General features: G+C 36.6%; 1 pseudogene; it reads left to right on the forward strand.

Moving 5' to 3' along the window:
• The first annotated feature begins 6486 nt into the window (after positions 1-6486).
• On the forward strand, positions 6487-10602 carry LOC121764339 (annotated as a pseudogene).
• Positions 10603-19223: the final 8621 nt, after the last annotated feature.

The raw sequence follows: 19223 nt of genomic DNA on the forward strand, positions 1-19223 counted from the left end.
AATGAAGATTTGGAAGAGTTGTTTTCCAAAGCTAACCTCCATTTTTTTTTAAAAAAAGTCAATAACAATTGAAATTATTGTCGAATTGATCTTTTTTTATGGTTTCATAAAAAACTGATGTCATGTCACTGTGCAATTAGCTTTGACCGTAACGAAACTATAAAAAAAGACTACTTCGTCCACATTTTCATTTGTTATGGACCTGTTTTACAAAAGGTGAATATTTTGGACCAAATTTATATTTTGATCGTATATTTTGGACCAAAATTGACATTTACTCTTTCAAATTTCAACGCAATACCGAATCATACATGGTCGCTGAACAATCTTTATGTAAAAATAAAGTTTTGTTAAGAAAATATTTCTATGGCGATACCATACTTCTTATGACCTAATAGGAGTCACCTTTGACGTGGGTATTAGTTTTAAGAAAGGTGACTTTTATTGTGGGACGGACGAAAGGATAAATATAACTCCTATATTATGGGACGGAGGTAGTTATATGCAATAAAATAAGGAAAATAATTTTAATGATATCTCAAAATCTATTCTATTTTAGATTTTTTATAAGCGTTTATTTTTGTGCCAGCATTATAATAAATTATAATTATAATATAAAAGATCACCACAACATTTTTTTTATATTTCCTAATACTAAACCGCCATTATAATATATCAAAACGGTTGTATTTAATGATATTCCAGTGATATTAATACACCTCAAAAGTAACAATTATTTTATTAATATTATACCCTGAAATTTAAAATAGATTTGTTTTATCTAATAGTAGTAGTATTTACCCACATTTTAATGTGTCGTCTATAATGATCTATAACTATATAAAATGTGAATTTTGACTTTAATTTTTAATATTTATAAATTTTGGATATCAGTTTAAATATTTATAAATATAGGGTATGAAATTGAATATTTGTTATCCATAGCTATATTCAACATTTGATTATTAAGTAACGCTAATAAAACTTAGGGTAACCGCTAATATATAAAGATGAATACAATATAACCTCTATTGTCTTAATTTTATAATTTATTTTATTTTAATTTTATAATCACTCGTGTCCTAATTTTGCACTAATAAAAGGTATAGAGTTGTGGATGAATTACACACCAACAAAAGCATTCTCCATTTTCTCTCATACTCTCAACATTTTCTTGCACATTTTAGGAACATTGTATTGCTCAATTTTTGGAGTCCCATCAAGTTCAAAAGTGCCTAACGGGTTTGAGATGTTATATTCCCTCCGTTCCATGTTAATTGAGTAATTTTTCTATTATAGGAAGTTTGAAGATAATTGAGTCATTTAGTGAGTGAAGAATTATAACAATCTTAACTCGAAACATACATAGTAGTAATATTTATCTCCATTTACACAATTTATTACTTTTTGTATATTTATATTGTCACTTACGTTATAAATATATTAAGTGGTGTCACAAAAAATAATATTTGATCACTTATGATGAATTAATAAATTCATGTATATATGTATATTTGCAATGAGATAATTAACCTACAAAATCGAGTTGATCGAACAAGTAGTCGTTCAAACAAAATAAAATAGTCCACTACCAAATTTTGGTTTACTAATAGTACTATTGTTGAAATTAAGATTTAGCATTTAATTGTTATGGATACAACTGATTTTATATGGAGAATCTAAATATCTTACCTATAGGTGATCATGTTGGGTAAAATATATATTATAATTAATAAATACTATTAAGTACTTGGTGTGAATCAAATTGTAGTCCTATATTGCATTGTCTTAAAATACTTTTTAAGGTGAAAAATGGACTTATTTTGATATATTGTAGGACAAAAGACCAAGCTCAAAGACAGAGAGGAGAAAGGAAAAAGGTCTGAATCTGATTAGTAATCAGCCATTCAGATTAATTTAAAATGTTTCTACAAGTCCACCATTGAATTCACCTTCGAAAGATCTTCGCGTGGATACCTCGCACGCCTCAATCGGAGCTCGATAGAAGAAGATACAACTGTTTTACGAAGACAGCGCAATGTAGTGAAAAACGCGCGACCGGGCGTCTAAATGCCCAACCTGTGTCGAGAGTCAGAAAAACGCCCGACCGGGCGTTTTCTAAGTCGCAGATCGCCTGACCGGGCAAATGTTACTGGACCTGTTTTTTGAGCCCTAACTATTTAAATAGATAGGGCATAACTTCCAAAGAAGGGATGGAGCCATTTTTGGAACGAGAGAAAAGATCAAGCCCCCTTCCACCTAAAATCAAGCCTCATATGGTAGCATTTACTCCTCATCTTGTATTGTTGCCTACTATGAGTGGCTAGATTTTAGGTAGGGGTGAGCAAAAAAACCGGAAACCGAATATCCGAACCGAACCAAACCGAAATTTTGAAATTCGGTTCGGTTTTTTCGGTTTTCGGTTCGGTTTTAAAAATAAAAAAATTTCGGTTTTTCGGTTCGGTTCGGTTCGGGCGAAGAAAAAAATCGAAAAACCGAAAAAACAAATTATATATATATTCTATTAATTTAATATATTATAGTATATATAATATATATTCTTTTAATATATTCTACTATATAATATATATTATATGTATTATTAATTTTATATTATATATAAATATTCTATTAGTATATATAAAATAAAATAAAATACACATATATAAATATATATTTATATTATATTTATTTTTTTTCAAGTTTTTCGGGTTTTTTTCGGGTTGGTTTTTCGGTTTTGTTCGGGTTTTTTCAGTTTTTTAAGTTCGGTTTTCGGTTTTTCGGTTTTGATTTTTTCGGTTTTTTGGGTTCGGTTCGGTTTTAGATTTTGAACTAAATTCGGTTTTTCGGTTTTGGCAAAAAACCGAACCGAAACCCGAATGCACACCCCTAATTTTAGGGATTGCTTCTAGTTTGTTAGGGGAGCTTGTAAATATGACTCGCTGACTATGTTTTGATAGATTTCCATGTTTTGGTTCTTATCTATGTCTTTATTTCTATCCGTGTTGGGTTTTACTAGTAAACTTAATCCGGTAAAACATTAACTTCTATGTCTCTTTAACTTGGAGTAGGGAGCTAACATAGATAAGAAACCCTAAGCTAAAACTGATAAGGGGATAGCTCGGGGTGGATCTTGTGTGTTGAATGTGTTTAGAAGCCAAACCCGAGCTTACTATGCGATTGTAGGAGTGAGGGGTTGGTGAGAAGAGCCTAGGAGACGTGATCAGCTTATCCTAGGCGTAAAATTACAAGATCAATGATCAGCTGCGTGAGAGCGTAAAATCAACACGATCCTGATAAATAATGGAAAGTGATTAGACTTCTCCCTCTGTCCCATTAAAAATGAAACGTTTTCCTTTTTGAGTTGTCCCACTAAAAATAAAACGTTTCCTAAAATGGGGCGGAGGGAGTATATTTTTACCAAAAAAAAAACACTGCATAAAATCTCATGCCGGAAACCAAATGTTTCATATTTATTGAGACAGAGGGAGTATATTTTTACAAAAAAAGAAAATTTGCATTATTGAGAATTGTAAAGTAGCATAAAAAGTAGAATAGATGTTTTATGTTTCAACAAGCCAAATTTAAAAGTGCAATAAATAGAGAGATAAACGCTCCAACATTGAAAGGGCTATCATTAATGTAATAATGTTAATTCAACCAATTAATGTAATGTTATTTTTGTGTAGTTTATCAATTGAATTTTGTTATGGTCATAATTTTGATATTTTGAATATTATGAGTTATCGATTCATTATTTTTCTAAAAGTGTGATTTACTTTTTTTTAGTAGAGAGATATGAAGGATTGTTTTAAACATATTTTTCAAAAGTGTCAACACTTGATATACTCTTCATTGTTGTCCAAATAAGTGTGTTTGTCTTGATTCCATTTAAATACGTTTTAATTTTAGTCTTTAGGTTTAAAATGAATTGAGAAGTACTCCCTCATTCCATGTTAATATAGTCATTTTTATATTTTGGGAAGTTCCAAGTTAATTGAGTCATTTCTACTTTTGGCAAAAAGTAATTCTCTCTATTACTTTATTTTCTCTTACTTTATTCACCATCCATTTAATACATTATTCTTAAACTCATGCCGAAAAGAAATGACTATATTAACAAGGAACATAAGGAGTATATATTTATGAGTAAATGCTAATTTTGGTCCTAAACATATGATCAAAATACGAATTTGGTCTAAAACATTCACTTTTTGAAAAACGACCTATTGACAAATGAAATCCTTGTCGATAAATGTCATACTAGTCCATCATATTCATAAGCAAGATCAAATAGTATCTAAACATTTTACAATTGAATTCAAGGCCATTGCCTAATGATGTCAAAAAATCCTCGTCGATTTCTGGAAAATTGAACGACGGAGCTCGACGGTCATAGTTGGAAGAACTACAGTTCGTCATTGCCTTCCTTGTGTCATCTTCTTTCGGGGGACTTCGTCATCAGGCTCGACTTCTGCTATTGGAGAAAGCTCGACTTCCGCGTCACAACTAGGGTTCGCCGACAGACTTCTTCCATTTGCTTCGGAGGAGGAATGGTGTCCGTCAGAATCGGGCTCCAGCCGCCTTTCAATTTCACTTTTGAATTGGGGAGTCGATTGGTTTCTGATTTTGGAGTGTGGAATGATCGCGCTATTTTGATTTTGTTAGGAATGGAAAAAAATTAGAAAATAATTTAATTAGCAAAATAATTAGAAAATAATTAGGTGACTAATAATCTCCGATTAAGCCTAATCGGGTCAAAAAATCGCTAATCGACGTTTGACCATCAGAAATTGACGGAACCATAAAAAAGGACCGAATCGGCAAGGATTTCATTTGTTATGGGGGCGTTTTCCAAAAAATTAATGTTTTAAACTAATTCGTACTTGGTGATATGTTTAGGACCAAAATCGACATTTACCCTTAGAGCACCCACAACCGTGCTCTTGCCAACGAGCACGGTTGTGGGCCCGACCCCACTTTTTCTGTCTGCTCTTAGGCAAGAGCACAACACCCACAGCTGTGCTCTTCTGCAAGGACGAGCACAAGTGTCCTACCATTCTATTATTCAATTTAAATAAAAACATTTCCATAATATTAAAATTCATTAAAAAAACCGAAACAATATTACAAATTAAAAAAATAAAAAAGACATAATGAAAATCCTAAAAATAAAAATTACATAATTAAAATCCTAAAAATTACATAATTACATAATTAAAATACTAAAAATTTAAAATTACATAATTAAAGCTAAAAATATCCCCATGGAGACTATTCATCCGGCGGCACTACCCCCAATTGTTTTGGAGGCCCAATATCATGGCCTCCCATTAGGCGCCCGATTCCAGCGCCTCCCATTAGTGTGCCAAGGCCCTCTTCGGTGTCCTACCTGTGACCCGAACCTTACCCACTAGACGAGCCTCTGCTATACACCGCTGCACAGTCGCCTTACCAGCCCCTCCAGCCACCATCGCCTTCCTACCAACCGCCTCACAACAGTGTCGGCCATATGGAGCCTCTCGGCGTGGCACGTGATCCGATGAGAATGAATTTGGAATCGAGCCTATAGTGAGCTGCCTTGGTTTCACAGCTTGAGCACTTGACTACAACTGTCGAGCAATTGGTTTCTCGGATGGATGCAAACAAACGTCGCTTGAGCGATTCACACGCTACAATGCGTCCTCCACCAGACCTAGCGTTCAGCGTCCACCAGCCCCTCCGTTCAGCGTCGCACTACTCAGCTGCACCCTACACCATTCAACCTCACATCAACTCCGACATCGCAGGCAGCCTGCAGCAGCCACCAACGCAAAACTCCCCGCTAGCTCCTCCGTGCCGCCCCAATACCTAGCTCCTTCGTGCCGCCCCAATATCAATGGAGATGAGGGCGACGACGATGACCCACTCCCACTAGCCGTGATCTCTCAGTCGAGCGACTCCAATACTATTCCAACATCGATCACTCATTTTGTACTTCTTGTTTTCCCCGGTTCTATAAAATTGAGGATTTCAAAGGGTGTGAAACTCGACGGGACGTCAAGAAGCCGGAGGGAAAAAAGCAGGGGAAAATAATATGGGTTGGGCGGAATAATGGTATCGGGAATGGAAGTGTGCAGCCGATGAATTCAGGCCTCAGGGAGGGGGGTTTTGGCTCATTTCGATTGGGGGTATTGATCATGTTTGTTTGTGTGAAGATAATATTGCTGAAGAGGCTGTGATTTCACGCTACCAGGGGGGGGTCGGAGCCGAGACGCCGTACCACTTTTTGTTAATGTGCGTACAGTGGTTTCTAGCGAAAAAGAAGATAAATGGGAATCGGAGGGTGCAAAGGTTAGAATTGAGTTTGATGGTGTGCACGGATCATTGTGTAAAGTTGAGGTGAGATGGGGAGGACAGTGAGGCTGTGGAGAGTGGGGTTGCTGAGGTGATATAGTCAATTTTCAGTCGGACTCTGATTCTATCTTTGGTGAGAGTCTGTGACGTATGTCCCCACGAAGAGAGAGTGTACACCACCACGATGCCCCGGTTGACATCACGCCTCCACCTATGAGCGAAGGGATGATGTATAGATCAGATGTGGAGTATTAGAAATGTAATCCCAGAATAAGAGGTCTGGGGGATTCTTGAATTCTGCATTGGTGAGTTGGTGCTTTTATTTTAGTCTATTTGTGTCTTGGTTAGTTTGCTGCCAAATGTTGAGGGGTTTGTTCTACATGATTTTGAATAACTATGAAAATAAAGTTCCAATCTTTTTGAAAAAAATATCGTGATGCGAGATGTTTTTATGTATGGAATACGTTGCTCCTTCTATACTTTGAATACTCCTTAGCTACTTCTGATATAAATTTCGATTTTTTCGAATGCTTAAAAAACTTGATAGCTGATTGGGTCCTATGTACTGCTTACAGTTCGCAAGTAAATGTGATTGCTGAAGTGAAACTCCAAAGGGCTTACTTTGCTAAATTTTGTCATATCTTTAGTTTCAAAATATAATACTCCTATAAACCCAAAAAGTATGTTTTTTTGTTGGTGATCATCGGGATCGAGTAAGGTCACAGGAAAATAAAATAAGATTATGTGTTCCTTAATTTCTGTTTGTTTTATGCCATCACCCTTCACGTATATTCTACTTATGAGATTTGATTTTGCTCTTTCCTTTTTCTGTTTTACAGATAGCATTATTCTATGTTGCAGTGCTAGCAGGGCTTCTTCATCGGTTCCCTGTAAGCTTTTCTCAGGTAAGAATAATCATGCTGCTTATATGTTGTAAAAGGAAAAAAAAATAATGGGCAAAAATACAGCATACACCAGGGCAGCTTAGGAATCGAAAATCTGGAAATTCCGGGGGAGCCAAAGTTTCTGAACAAGGGGAAGCTGTTACATTTGCTGATGTTGCTGGTGTTGATGAGGCAAAGGAGGAGCTGGAAGAGATTGTGGTATGTTAGACTTTCCATAAAATTCTAATCCTATGTAAATCATGCTAATCCAGTACGTTTTCACTTTGGCATTTTAGCCTTGTAGGGAGGACTCAAATGGTTCACTGTTCAATGTTCTTGTTTTCTTTGTCCAGGAATTTCTCAGGAATCCAGATAAGTATATAAAACTGGGTGCACGCCCTCCTAGAGGTGTTCTCTTGGTGAGTTTTCTTCTACTCTGGTAGCAAATAGAAAATCACAAACATGAATGAAAACTGAGATTGGGTGCTATGTCATTTTCAATATTTACTGGAGATAGCTTGTAGATATATTATAGAATTATACTACTTCCTTTGTTGAGCAATTTAGCAGAAACTTGCTTTCTGTATCCAGAGAGAATATTTCTTAGATATATACTATCTGGAGATTCATTAGATTTGTAATGAAATAGATTGTTATGTTTCAATTTACTTTAATTAGCTAAAACTTTTTCTTTTCTGTTAATGATTTTCCATGCACCGAAATGACTGAATCAAGTGGAAATCAAACCCTCATTTGTCTACAGGTTGGTCTACCAGGAACAGGTAAAACACTTTTAGCAAAAGCTGTTGCTGGGGAGGCTGATGTCCCTTTCATCAGCTGTTCTGCAAGTGAATTTGTAGAGCTGTATGTTGGTATGGGGGCATCTCGTGTAAGAGATCTTTTTGCTAGGGCAAAGAAGGAGGCTCCATCTATAATATTCATTGATGAGGTTCATCCTTACTCTCCCTAGTTGCTCCTTCACGATGAATGATCAGTTACAAGTTTCTGATTACCAGTTCCTTGATATGTAGATAGATGCTGTAGCCAAGAGCCGTGATGGTAGATTCCGTATTGTGAGCAACGATGAGCGGGAGCAGACCTTAAATCAGCTTCTCACTGTAAGGCTCTGAAATCTAGCTTTCTTTTTTTTTCTGAAGCACTTTTGACATTCTGCTGAGCTGAAATACACTTACTAGAGAAGTACTGCAGGAAATGGATGGATTTGATAGTAATTCAGCAGTGATTGTACTCGGTGCAACTAATAGAGCAGATGTTCTAGATCCTGCACTTCGTCGGCCCGGTAGATTTGATCGAGTTGTTACGGTAACTAGATTTCTAGATTTTGTTTTTATAGCTTTCATTTTTAAGAATGGTACAGTTTTAGGCATTTCCAGTTGTCTGTATAATAAGATGCATGATTCGGTCATTAGGTTGAAACACCTGATCGGGCTGGAAGAGAAGCTATCTTGGATGTCCATGTTTCCAAGAAAGAACTTCCTCTGGGAAAAGATGTTAATCTTGCTGATATTGCTTCAATGACCACGGGATTTACTGGGTTTGTTTTTCCTCAGAATTCCTGATTCATTTTGTTCACCTTAAAAGACTTTACTGAAGTTTTGTTTTGCCATCTTTTGGATATTGTGCAGGGCAGATCTTGCAAATTTGGTAAATGAAGCTGCTTTATTGGCAGGAAGGAGTGAGAAATCCGTGGTTGAAAAAGATGATTTCATCCAAGCGGTTGAGCGATCGATAGCGGTAAATATGCACAGCTTTTTCCTTTCTTAAAGGGGCATTTACCATTCTTATCAGTGAGCGAATCATTGCAAACCAAGTTAACATGTTTCCTAGGAATTGTTGTCACATGCTTCATTTTGGTTTTATATGTCTCTTTGACGGTTTAAACTATGCTGCAGGGTATTGAAAAGAAGACAACCAAGTTGCAGGGCAGTGAGAAAGCCGTTGTTGCACGCCATGAAGCCTGGTCATGCAGTGGTCGGAACCGCTGTTGCAAATCTTCTTTCTGGACAACCTCGGGTTGAGGTAATAACTTTATGGCATTCTTCAAATAATAGTTCTATCAGTTTCGCTCTTGCAAGTTTTCCTCCAGAGTCAGTTTAGGGTCGACTGTTTTGGAAAAAGTTGAGCTGATTTATGTTCTTAACCACACTGTCAATGTTATTGCTGCTGCTGCCTGTGACATGGAGAAATAGAGTATGGTAATAGGCATGAGAACAGTAACATGATTAATTTTGTCGATTGTTTTGGTTTCATCAGAAGCTGAGCATATTGCCAAGATCTGGAGGAGCGCTGGGGTTTACATACACCCCTCCAACCACTGAAGATAGGTATTTGCTCTTCATCGATGAGCTGCGGGGGAGACTTGTTACTCTACTTGGCGGACGTGCTGCAGAAGAGTTTATTTACTCTGGGCGTGTATCAACGGGTGCACTTGATGACATTCGACGAGCGACCGATATGGCATATAAGGCGGTGGCCGAGTATGGCCTCAACGAAACTGTAGGCCCCGTCTCATTGGCAACTCTTTCTGGTGGTGGAATGGATGACTCTGGCGGATCACCGTGGGGAAGGGAACAAGTATTACTCTGCACTTTCCGTTATGTCTCTTTGTTAGTCAATTATCTTTGGTTTCATAATTCCAAATGTTGATTGCATTATTTTTCAATTTGATAGGGCCCCCTTGTGGATCTTGTTCAAAGAGAGGTTACAGCCTTACTGCAATCAGCACTTGACGTGGCACTCTCCGTTGTTCGTGCAAATCCTACAATCTTGGAGGGTCTGGGCGCCCACCTCGAAGGTATTGCCAATGAAATGCTCTGATTGATAACTAGGCTTCTGAATCCGAATGTTTGACATATATATACGACTGTAGAAAATGAGAAAGTAGAAGGCGAAGAGCTGCAAGAATGGTTGAAAATGGTGGTTGCCCCTGCTGAGCTCACATTCTTCATCAGAGGAAAACAGAGGTCTCTTCACCCACTGCAATCGGGTTCTTGATGATGAACAATGACATCCACTCCCGTACATTTTCGCGGTGTTTTGAAAACCCAAAATGCTCGAATGGAGGAGGCGAAAGACAGGTAGCAGAACTTGGTGGTCGATGCTCTACTTTCGCGGCTCTGTATAGCTATAACATCCGATATAGCTAATTTGTACAGTCTTACTGGAAAATACATGTTTGAAGGATGGCCATTGATACACAAAGACTCGTACTATTAAAGGAAAAATTGCCTCTTAATGTTATTGATGCACAAAGTGGCAGTTTGTTTTGTAAATGGCTAACTTGCATTCTATTCTATCTTTGTATACATCACTTTCTCCGCTCCACTTATAGAAATTATTGTTTATAAATAAATGTGTAGTATCTCTCTCTCTCGATTATAAGTGAGATAAAGATAGCCTGGAGTGGAGACAAACATCAATTAAACAGTAAAAATATGTGGCTACATACATTAGGCATCCTAGCAAAATTTGAAGAATGAAGCTAGAATGGATAAAAAAAAATTGACATTTCTAACATAAAATACAGGCAGAATCTTCACTTGCAAATGCTGGTGGCTGTTGGTTTGAGAGAGAGAGATCCCTTCTACCTCAGCCTCAACTCCTGATGAAGAAGTGTGTTAGTGTGTCATCTATTATAGGACGGAGCGAGTACTATTTAATTAGGTTGGAATTTAAGTATATATCTCAAAATTATTATAATTAATTTTTTTTACATTCTATAAATACAATTATTTTCATCATTATATATTGAACTGATCATATGTTAATTTTTATCGCTAGCAATCTGATCAGCCCTTGGGCGAGCCCGAAACTTAACATTAACGTTAAAGTTGAAAATTTTCAATCCGATAAAATTACAATCTGATTACCCCGCACCTAATTATGCTGCAATCCAAATAGAAATAATATGGAATCCATTGAGCTTGCCTGATTGATATCCCTAATTGGCAGAAAATTGTTTGATTGAATTTTCATATTCTACATAGATCGAACATTTCGTTTCCATCTATGGGCCAGTGATCAAGCCCATTGGGCCAATTGGCAGAAAATTATTTAATTGAATTTTCATTTGGTCCGGGTCCAGGTCCGGGTCCAAAACATATACTCCTATGACGCATTTTGATGTACTAGATCATGTTTGACATCTCTACTTGTGAGTCGTGTATTAATACAGAAATTACAAATAAAATTTAATTATGTATGCAAACAAAAAGCAAGGTCATGATAGGATAATATAGCAAACTGGTCCCCAACCATCCAATCATTTTTCAGACAAATCCAACCAAATTTGTGAACTTTAGTTAAAGACATGGAGTATATCATACTACTATGTATTAGACACCCATATCCAAATTCTGATTTTTTTAATTCAGTTATATGTTTGGTTTTGACGTATGAGACGACGATGTGGATGCATTAGAAGCGGATGCACCCTCCATATTTATTCATAACATGGGATGTCTCATGTCTCTTTTGGGGAAGTAAGACACCTTCCATATTTAAGGTTTGTGAACTTGTTTTCCATATCACTTTTTCATTGTATTTATCTAATTATTCTTCTGCCCATCTCTCTTACTTTATCAATTATGCATTAATTCTTGTGTCATCCTAAATATCCTTATTTTTTTTGGGACGGAGGAAGTATATTTTTGTTGATGTTGTTACATCGTTGCAAATTGCAATAATAGACTTAGTTTTGGCATTTAGCATATTATGTTCCAACAATTAAAATTATTACAGAAAATAAAATGGCCAACGATTTTTTTTTCGTTTCAATAACAAAATTATTCATTTTTTTATTAGAATAATAATTGTTGTCCATATAAATCTTTCACAGTGCTGTGTATAGATTGATAGAATTAGAAAATTAATATTTTTAAAATATAGTACTATATATAGCTAACAAACAGAATGAATTGTCTATATCATACTTTGATTGAGTGTGATATTTTATTTCGTTCTATGTAGACTAATGATAATTCTCTAATTAAATTGCACCTGTTATACTACCTAGATACAAGAAAGTACTTTTAAAAAGAAAATAAAGTTCTAAATTATTTTTTATAACGGAATTACCGAATTCGTATGTCACTTGGGAAGATGCTTAAAACTTTCCCAAAATGTACTCACTCGCATAAAAAACGTCTAAATGCATTGGCAACAATACAATAGTGATAAAATGCAAACTTTTCCATTTTAGTTACAATCCTATTTTCTCTTTGTCAGTAGTGATAAAATGTAAACTCTAAATATTGTACAAACTTCAAACTATGATCTGGACCATTTAAAAATGTCAACGGATGACAAAACATTAGCAACAACAATTATCAACATAGTTTCAACACAATGTCACACAACATCAACCATTGATACTGTGTTGACATTTTTTGTTGCTAATACATAACATCAACGATTGAAACTGTATTGATATTTTTTGTTGCTAATATTTTGTCATCTGTTTACATTTTTAAACGGTCCAGATCATAGTTTGGAGTTTGTACAATATATAGAGTTTGCATTTGATCACTATCCCTATAAACTTATAACATGCACAATAAGGCCAGCCTCGCAATAACTTAATTACTCATTTTAATTTAATTTTTTTTAAATTTAGAATTCTAAAACTAGTAAATTGAGTAGATTGAAAGCAATTTGGTTAAAAACACTACAATAAAAAACATAGCACCAGGCCACCACAATTGTCTCCTCCGAAGTAGTATATTTTTTCCCTTCTTCCACGGGATGCTTTCGCCTTCGCTTTGTCTTTCCCCTTTGTACATGAACCCGAAATGAACTGTGGAGGGGACGGAGTGGACCATATGTCCGAAGCCTCTTCAATAATGAAATGAGGCAAATTGGCAACGGATCGAGCGAAGCTATCGGTTCGGTGGTGGCCATGCTTCTCTTCCAAAATGACACCAATAGAGCCTTCAAGCATGTTAGTAATTGGAAGATGGTTCGCCATATGGATAAATGGGCTCGTGGAACCGAATCCTCCTCGGACTCCACCAAACGATCGAGGTCGCAAGCCAGCTTGCTGGGACTCATTTGGTTGGTTCTGACGCCGGTACGAGTGGATCCAAAACCGATTCGCAACGTCGTCCACCTGGGACGAAGGCAACGAAAGCCAGACGAGGACAGAACCAAGCCCAAGTATTTTATTCGGATATACTATGTCCCAGGCATTCAACGTGACACTAGCCAAAATGAATATGCAACAACAAGTTGTACATGGTCAGATGATTGAAGCCCTTCAATGTCAATTGTGTTTACCGGTCCTACGGCCGCAATAGTTTTCAAAATTTAAACATATAATTTTTAATTTTTAGGATTTAAACTATGCAATTTAAAAATTTTAGGATTTAAATTTTGTAAGTTTTAATTTTTAGAAATTTGTAATGTTATTTTTGGGATTTTTAATGAAGTTTTATTATTAATTATATTTTTAAACTGACGAATAGAATAATGGGACCTATGAATAGTGATAGATGAAATAGATTATTGGGCCACCCGCAACGCGTCACGCGGGTGGCCCGTATTCCATCACGAAGGGACGAGACGGCGGCGTGACTCATTGCAGCGCCCCGTCTCGTCCCCAGCCCGTTCCGCGTTCCGTCCCGCTGTGACGAATGGCGAGACCTCTCGCCATGCGCCGAGGCAACGTGGCGCGCTCCGGTGCCATGCGTGACGCCCACTCGCCGGCCCGCGAGTGGGCATCGTCACGCTGACGCAATAATTCATATTTTTTATAAAAAAATTCGAATTAAATAAAAAATATTTTTAATGAAAAACGGTAATATTACCGTTATATTACCGTTTTTTCAATTTTTTTAATATTTTTTTACTCTATAAATACTCCTAATTCATCCTCATTTCACACACAAATACACATCTATTCTTCCCAAATGATCTCTATTTCCTCTTCAATTTTCATCTAACCTCTCATCACAAAATGTCCGGCGACAGAAACTCTGGCGGTGGCGGCTCCAGAAACTATGTCCATGTACATGACCGCCACAATGGCGGACACTTCCCGCATGACGCCTCCCCAATACCATGCCTATCTTAACGGAATTACGTTTATGGCAGCATAACTTGGCATTCCGCCTCCTCACGGCTTCAGTGCACCTCGACCGCCTTCGGGGGATGATTCGCCGACGGAGTAGTTTTTTTATTTTCTTTAAAATTGTATTTTAAATTATGTCATTTTTATTTTTTAGGATTTTAATTAAGTGTTTTTTTATTATTATTTTGAATTTTAAGTTGTATTTTTATTTTATGTTGTAATTTTATTTTATTTTTAATGAAGTGTGTTTTTTTAATTAAATTTGGTTGGAAATAAAAATAAAAAATAAAAAATGAAATTGAATGAATAGTAATTTAAGGGACGGTTAAGGGACGGAGGGTTGCAGGTTCCGTCACTTAGTTAAGAGATGGAGTAAAAAAGTACAGTGGGGCCCATGAATAGTAATTTAAGGGACGGATAAGTGACAGCGTTGCGGATGGCCTTGTAGGTGTTGTCTCTTATTAAGAGATAGAATAAAAAATTATTAAAAGTAGTGTGGAGTTCATAAATAATTGAATGAATAGTAATTTAGTGAATTGCTAAGAGAATAAGGTGGCGTTCGGTTGCCATGACTAATATCATGAGACTATCCATCTAGGATTAAGTTGTTGGATTATTTTAGTTGGAGGGGGATGCTATGACTAATTATCATGAGACTATCCATCTAGGATTAAGTTGAAAGGGTTAAATCTTATGAACCAAACGTGATACATATTTAATCATGAGATTTAATCTTGCCAACCGAACACCCCCTATGAAGATGGAGATGTTGTTCCTCACAATCAAATATTTTATTAAAAAATATAGTTTTTATGAATTAAAAATTTAATCGTTTGAAAAAACATCATTTGTTGTGCTTCTTCCCACAACAGGGATCCATTTCCATGAATCTGAGCTCTTTGTCGTGAATGCTCTTACTTCCTTACGCTATTTAGTTATAAAATACTAGTTGAATTTTTCTTTCAAATATTTCATGCTGCATAATTTTCTTTCTAATAGTTAACAGTATTATTTTATTATTTGCTCCGTTTTACCGTAGTTTAGTTGTACTCATTTTTTTAGTTGTTTCTTTCCTGCTTTTTTTTCACTTATTCATTTTACACTCCATTATTTTACTTAATTTACCAAAATTCACCCTCCACTTTATGATAGTATGATAGAATAGAGAAACTATACATTTTACATATTGAATTACAAATATACAGTGATTGTTTATATTATGATCGAAAAACTTTTTTCCATTCTTTAAGTTGGTGACATCTCTCATATGCCGAAAGGTAATATGCTACGAAATATACAATTCCCTAGGATGATCACAAACATTGTTTTATAAAATTACAGATTCCCATTATACTCTAAATTCACTTTTTTCTCTCTTTTTAGACGCACTTTCTCCTATTTTTTCCTTTGCAACTTTTTCTGTTAAACGGTCCCATTTCCACCCTTTGTAATTTTTCTTTCTCTCTTTGAACTTTTCCAAATTTCAGTTTGAATTTTTGGTTATAAAATGCCATGCGTCGGGCCATAGCTTTTTGATTTTATTACATTAAATTGCAATGTTTTATTATCTTTTGCAAAATTCTAATTTCATATTACATGCTTTTAATTGTTTGGATGTTTCGAAAGATAAACTAGCTCTATTTTCTATCTTGGTTATAATGACTTGAACAATAATATGTAGAGTTAACTTTATAAATAGTCTGAACTAGATCGATTGGAATTTTGGATGGACGTGGTGGAAATAAATATATATGATAGAAATATAAGAAATTATATACACCAGTCTAAAAAATTCCACCTCATTCAATATAGATTACTTTTGTATTTCTTGTATGAAAATAAATTATACTCCATCCGTCCACGAAAAGTAGGTCACTTTCATTTTCTGCACTCGTTTTGAAAAAATGATAATAAATAGTTAAAGTGGAGAGAAAGAAAAGTAAGAGAGAGAATAATATAGACAAGAGACTTCTCTACATTATTCTCTCTCGTACTTTACTTTCTCTTCACTTTAACTATTTATTATTATTTTTTCAAAACGAGTGCAGAAAATGAAAGTGCCCTATTTTTCGTGGACGAAGGGAGTAGTATATAAAAATAATTAATGTACATAAATTAGAATATGAAAATAAAATATAGCATCCATACATGCCTTACATTTATTTGTTTATTTGCCCACTTGGATAATAAAAGGCTAAAGGTGTCTTTGTAGGTAGTGTATTTGCTTTGCTTGTAATCAAGAGATTAATCCCCATGTTCCTAACTACTTGATTAAGTGGTTGATTATCATGGGGCCTAATTGGATATAATTGCTATCTCCATTTGATACTTGTTTGCTTGGCCAAAATTGGTACTTTACTTATTGGTTGATTCCCCTAAATATGTGTCTTGCTAAGTCCACATAAATTAAACCATAGATGATTAACCATTTTTTAATGTGTTCATCATTACTATAGGAGATAATGATTGATAAATAATATTAGTAGGTGGGGTTCGGTTTAAAATAATATTAAGATATAATTTAGGATTGCGTTGTGAGATTATTTTAGTCGTAGGGGGTTAACTATGACTAATTATCTCATAATTATCCTTCTAGGATTAAGTTATGAGATTAAATTTCATGAAGCAAACATACTACATATTTAATCTCAGAATATAATATTGCAAACTGAATACCCGTAGTATGCTAACAATAATGGTAGATTATAAGTCCTTATAAAACTGCACTCTACTTACCATTATTTTTAAATTTTATACTTAGAGAATATTGTGTGAGATTTTCTTCTTGTAAAATTCGAACTAGTACTAATAAGGACTTAAATATTAACTCCTCTCGTAATGACGTGGTCTCATATAATTTTAATTTTGGTGTACTTTATCATGAATATGATTATATTGTAATAATCTTTCACGAGTGAGTATGTCAAAAGAAGGGTCAATTAATTATTTAGTACCTGTGGAATTACTGTTTTGTGGCAGTTGATGTTGGTATTATAAGGAACAAATGAGGAAGAAACATAGATATATCATTAGGGATCGTTTTGGCCAAATTCATTGATCATAACCTTACCTTGTCTTGTCCCTACTTCTGACAAGATGGAATTGGGCCATACCCAAATGACAATCTCTTGTCTACATTTATTACAACACAAATGGGAATTGGAAAGTGAGAAAATTCCAAACGCATTTGTATTTTGAAAACCTATTGTGAAATTCGAACACACATATATCATTATTACTACTATTATTTATTCATTATAAAGAAAATTTTACGTATATCACAAATATATTTACAAACATAACTCGTAAGGTAAAAAAAAATTAACTAGATATTAGATTCATTTTTTCCTCTCTTTTTTTTTGGTCGCCGATAAAGTGTGTGGGCACTAGTAGTATATGAAAGTGACTGCCTAGAAGTACATGTTCCCATGGAAGGAATTCTGTTTAGAAATTATGTTAAATATATTTATACATTTTCGATAATGCACTCTAGTTATACTTATTTTGTTTATCAACATTAGTTTTATGTTACACATCTAGAAAATTGTAAATGGGAATCTACGAAACAAAGCAAAAAAGTTGTGTCAAAATATAACAGCTTATGAAATGACGTCATATTGACTCCACAATAAAATATTACTACTCCATTACCATATTTGTTCACATGTCTCCGTCAAACCTTTCGACGGTGCTGTCTAACTGCACTTTTTTCAACATCTTTCAAACTCCAAAGTACACCATAATTCAAATTTTCTATCTTTAGAGGATCCACAATAGCGCCTAGCGCACCGCCTAGTCGAGCGCCGGCGCTAGGCGGTGCGCTAGGCGATCTATTGCAGCCGCCTAGCGGATTTCGCGAAAAAAAAAACCGCCTAGCGCTCGGCGGTTCCGCGGCTCTAGGCGGTTCGCTAGGCGATCCGCTAGGTGCTATTGCAGCGTCCGGATCGCCTAGCGCACCGCCTAGCGCGAATTTTTAATTTTTTTTTTCTGAAACACTATATATACGCGACTTGCCTGTCATTTTCATTCGCACCACTTGTATTAACGAGTACTCTCTCTATCTAAATTTCTGTACAAGATCAATAACGGTAAATGGATCTCAACAACGAGCCTACTTCAGGGAGTAGCGGAACTCAAATTCCCCCGATCCCCGGGGAGGTGGATGGAGTCAGATGCACCCATACTACAGCATGTACCCGTGGCAGCAGATGATGCCCGGGATACCAGCGGGGGGGAGTCCGCCGGGGGCGTTTCCGGCGATGTCGGGGTGGGCACCCAGTGTCCAGATGCCGGGGTGGGCACCCGGGATGCAGATGATGCCCGGGGGGGTACCGGCGACGCAGGGGACGCCCGCGACGCAGGGGACGCCGGGGGACGTCTATCGCCCCAGTTTTGATTTTTCGACTGGTTCGTCGCACACATCGACGCCAACGGAGGCTGCGCCTCCGGCCCAGTTTGACACTTTCTCCTTCGATGTCTTGGGGATAGATCTTTCCGGTGTTCCGGATGCTCCCGTTCAAACGGGGGGCGCAGGGCGAGGTCGGGGCGCCCCAAAGAAGAAAGGCAAGGGGAAAAGGGTCGGCGAGTCCTCGCAGCCGGGTGAGGACGACAACTCGGTACGGAGGAGGTGGACGGACGCGGAGAACATCGCGCTGTCCAAGGCGTGGGTGAGTGTTTGCGACGATCCTCTCGTTTCGAACAACCAGAGGATCGTCAACTTGTGGGGCAAGATAGCAGCAGCCTACCAAAGGTTTTGCCCGGAGGGGAGGCCACGCAATGGGGAGGATTGCCGGAAGGGGTGGGACCGAATCAGGGTTGCGGTCTCCCGATTTTTGGGCTTGTACACCAACGCCCTCCGCATGATGAGCAGTGGGCAAACGGAGGACGACTGCAGGAGGATAGCGGAGAAAGCCTTC

Source organism: Salvia splendens, chromosome 14 (assembly GCF_004379255.2).
Source record: "Salvia splendens isolate huo1 chromosome 14, SspV2, whole genome shotgun sequence".
NCBI classification, from domain to species: domain Eukaryota; kingdom Viridiplantae; phylum Streptophyta; class Magnoliopsida; order Lamiales; family Lamiaceae; genus Salvia; species Salvia splendens.